Genomic DNA, 4,945 nt, shown 5'->3' on the forward strand with positions numbered 1-4,945 from the left:
GACAATATAACTGTTCAAGTTAAAAATGTTTTTTCATTCTTTTTTTTTTTCACAGTATTTTGGTGACTAAAATTGTTTAAATAAGTTTGACAGGTTTTTTCCTCTTTATTTTTTTTTTTTTGGTTGTGGCTGTACAAATTTTAGTGACTGTAATATTGTTGAGTTTGTAGTATTTTGTTTTGTTCCATTTTCCCCTGTTTGTTTTACTCTGGTTTGTAAGACTGTTGTTGATCATTATGCCCACAATTGTTTTTTGTTTATCAATGAATTTTTAATAGAACTGTGCAATGTGCTATTTGTTCTAATGTGAAATTTAAGGTCAATAAATAGCCATTGAATTTTCTTTATTTTATTTTATCATTTATTTATTTCATTAAATCATGATTATTACCCATTAGTTTCTGGAAGTTCGGCATACTGTTGTCTGTATGCATGGTATGCAGTCCTCAATACAGAAGGATGAAGACATACTGCAAAAAAAACCATTGTGCTGTGTAATACAGTTTTGATGGTCTTCTTCTGTCACACATCTGACAGTTGGTATCTCCTGGCAGCAAACACACTCTTCTGCATTAGGCATTGACTCGCAGTGCCCACAAGTGCACCTGTAAACAAGTCAAATTTAAACTTTTTTTAAATCAATGTATTGTTGAAAAATTAAAAGTTCAATGGAGAAAAATTTGTGATATAACAGAAGGTGAACAAGTCATAATACAAGCACATCTCCCTCCCCGAGCCCCATTTCCTGTGGAAGTGCAGTTTTCTGTATTGAAATTTTCATTCATGAGCAGGCAGCCACCCCCTTTCCCCTTCATCAATGCAGAATCTCCCAACTCATAAATCTAAATTGTAATAAATTGTTAGACTCAATATTTTAAAATGCAGAATATTTCTAGTTACTTCATGTAATATTCAAATAGGCCTAAAAAATTTATGGTTATAATTTGTGGTATAGAAACTGCAGTATATACAGTGTAGTTCCATAATTCTAAATATGAGAAAATGATCAGTGTGCGCATGTGCATTCAAACAATTCTACATACTTAGATCCAACATAAAAAAATCTATAAAATATTTGCCTAAAATTTAGCCAACACAACTTTTAAGGGGTTTATCATAGCTTTATTTCGTGTGTGATTTTTGAAAACAGATTTGCTAGGTCTAGTTACCAACCAAGAGTATGTAGACTGTCACTTTTCAGCGATAATGTTCATGGTTCAACCAATTAAATTAGACAATTTTTGTGCCTTATACGTTAAGTAACTCTGTATTTGCCTAAACTTGTCATATTTAAGCCATTTGATTGAAAAATATGCTATTTTCTAACCAGTCAGTATTTCCCAAGCGCTCGTCTTGGCTAGGCTGTGGGTTGTTTTGAACTCCTAATTCCTCGTCAGAATCGGCTTCTGGTTCAAACTGGTAAGGTCTTATACCAAGCTCGACAGTTATTTCATCTGATTCATCAAAAGTTGAAGACCCATCTGACATATCAAGGCTAATATCGTCGTCGTTGTCGGAGTTAATCTCATTATCATCCATACTAATCCGCCTAATCCGTCCATGTTGTGACGTCACGGCGATAGAGCCTCGTTATCGATCGATTCGATTTTCGCTTGATTGGATTTTCATAACAGGTAAAAATAGACGCTTTCAAAGGACGATAACTCCGTTAATCGTGCATCGATTTCGATGCGGTTTTTTTTCTTGGGTTTATTTCGCCGTGTTCTTTAACATATAAAAGAATTGCGATCCATTTCTGTTACCCTGGGTGTGTGTTAGGCAAATCCTACATATGTCACAACCACCTTTAACCAACACCAAAATTTGCATGTAAATTTCTTATAAGCATAAAAAGTGTCTACCAGACTATGAACTTGATTAAAGGTGGTTTTGACATCTAAATAATAAAAAAAAAAAAACTTTTCGCTTCGTTTTACGATATTTTCAGGAAAAACTTATTACTCACAATGAAGACTATCAGCTTATGTAAATTATTTCATACTATAAACTTTCAGTTAGAGAACATGTTTCTCTTGATTTAGCAAGAATCAATATAAGCCATTACTCATAAAAATGTCAATTCTAAAATCAAAAGACTGGAAAGACTGGATGTTATGGAATTACAGAAAACAAGCCTCATCGAACTGTCTGCTAAAAATAAAACTTATTATATACTATTATGTGTGAATATAAGTTATTTATAAAAATTATTATTATTTATAATTACAGTTCAGTTAATCTATGCTATTTCTTTATATTTATTCCTTAGGAGTATTTGCCATCTGTTAATAGGAGAGGTGATAAAAAATATCCATGTTGTTGTAGGAAGATGCATTTCTATTTGTGTTATTAACTTATTTTTTTATAACGGTACACACTTAACATTTATAGGTAGGGATTTACTGACATAAAATAAAAGTTTCATAATGGAAATTCTCCCCTCGACCTTTCAGAAGGATGCTAATATATCTCCGTATGAGTGACATAGGATCCAAGTATTTTATGTTACGTGGGTGTTGAGAGGACTCAGTATATTGCGATTTCAGGATGCAACACACATATTTTGTAGCTTTATAGCTACAAGAACAGCAGTTCTGTCTTAGAAAATTAAATCTAAGGAGGAGGGTGAGGGGGTCCCTAAAGGTCACATGTGATTGGTAAGTGAATGTTGCTTTACGCCATTTTAGTATTTTCACCCAGATAAAGATGTCATCCACTCTAGGCAAAGTGTCACAATTTTAATTTATGCATGGTGTTTCATTACTGATCAATGCCTACAATGTCACTGGACTTCTTTTTTAAAGGTATTTTCTAAAAGAACCATGACTGCTACTTATAATGCCTAGGATTTAGAAAGAAACAGTCACTACCCATGCTAAATAACAGTTTTTGACGCGGCACTGGGACCAAGAATTGAAGCCTTGGGTCTCAAGAGTTCGGAGCAAGCTTCAAACTCTTAGGGCCTATTTGTACCTGGGATGTTGTAGAATTTTGTAAGTCTGTGGATATACTAAAACTTTTGATATGCGTAGTGGAAGGAGTTGTTGAAAATCTCTCTGTTTTTATGGAGTGGCAAAGAAAAAAAAGGGGGGGGGGACAGCGACTTGACTTTTATATATACATTTGTGTATGATAGATTAGATAGCATTTTTAATTACATATACATGTAGTGTTTAACATGCGTAATTAAAAAAAAATCAAAGCAATTTTTCTTTCATTTTACGTACCAGTATATTTTTACAACCGTTTTTTATGCTGACTACTCATACGTTTAGTTTACATTTAGTTGCATTAATATTTTTATCATGAAAGTTAATGGTTTCTTTACTTTTTGTAACTTTAGAATCTATTTTATTAATAACAACTTAATTTTTATACAATCACTAACAAAATCCGTTCAATGTTTTAAAAATTTGATACACAACATAGTTCAATAGATATTTCGAATCTACATTTCTAATAAGCGCATTTTATTCGTAAAATAGGTAGTACATCTATAAAAACAATACACAATTACAATATTATCTTACATTATCTTATATGAAATAAATCTTTAAACTAAATTATAATTAAACATTTTTTAACATCACACAATGTGCATTTTGTAAAAATTTACGTTCAGAATATTCAAAATATGAATGCATCAAAAGTCAGGTCATAGAAAATTATCTAAAACCTTAACTGAAATAATTTTTGTATTTATAACTCAGGTTTGATATGTTTCCGACATAAATAACCATTTTTGATCAGTAACATGTAGAAACAACTATAGAAAGTTGATGTAAATAGACCAGGTGACTCAGGTGATCGATGTTGAAAAACAAACATTAAAATCATAAAAAAAGAATGATCAAAATTATATAAAATCACATTTTAAAGTGATTTTATCGTAGGCCGGAAAATGACCTTACAGGGAATCGTCCTTTTATGATTCTTAGCCAATTACTCTCTGAAATATTAATTCCAAAAGTAGGTCATTGTGACCTATTTCGTTGATATGCTCTGAGGCCTTAGGATGCAAGTTGAAAAGGTTGGACGATCTTAGTTTGTAAAGTGTCCAAAAATACATCTATAACATTTGAAAATGAATGTTTGCAAAAATTTAAAAAAGTATGTTACTGTGACCTACTTTTTTCACAAATACGTTTCATATATAGCATTGATAAGCACTAGAAGCTGTGCATTCATTTTAACTTATTATAGTTAAAAGCTTGCGCTAGTGTAGACATTTAGTAAATAGATCTAGAATTCTTAGTTTAATTTGAAATAATCCTTGGAATATTTTTACTGTGATGTGAGCCTATTAAAGAGGTCTTTGAGAGAAACACAAATTAAAGACAACACCGAGAATACTTCCCAAGATAGGCCTATATCAGCTAACAAAGTTCCATTATTCTAGGTTTCTTAGTATTTAAGTTAAAAGCTAGACACAAAAAAGACCAATGGGCCACAAAGCTCGCCTTAGTAAGTTTGGCCCTGTTGTTCTTCAACAGATCCCCCCTTTTACATGTAGTACTTATTGTGGCCCTACCCTACCCCCAGGGGTCATGATTTGAACAATTTAGAATTTACACAACCCAAGGAAGCTTCTATATAAGTTTAAGCTTTTCTGGCCTTGTGATTCTTGAGCTTTTCTGGCCTTGTTGTTCTTGAGAAGATATTTAAAGATTTTTACTAAAAGTTTCAATGTGAGCCTTGGATTTCCCACTGTGGCTCCACCCTACCCCCAGGGGCCAAAATCTGAACAACTTAGAACCTACCCCAGTTTCAGCTTTTCTGGCCCAGTGGTTCTTGAGAAGAAGATTTATAATGATTTTTCCTATATATTTCAATGTAAAACTTTAGTTACCTATTGTGGCCCCACTCTATCTCCGAGGGTCATGATTTGTATAATTTAAAATCTACACTATCGAAATTTCGCCTTTTCTGGCCCTGTGGTTCTTGA

The sequence above is a fragment of the Saccostrea echinata genome, unplaced genomic scaffold (assembly GCF_033153115.1).
Source record: "Saccostrea echinata isolate AGI-Se365-2 ecotype Australia unplaced genomic scaffold, CSIRO_AGI_Sech_v1 ptg000072l, whole genome shotgun sequence".
NCBI classification, from domain to species: domain Eukaryota; kingdom Metazoa; phylum Mollusca; class Bivalvia; order Ostreida; family Ostreidae; genus Saccostrea; species Saccostrea echinata.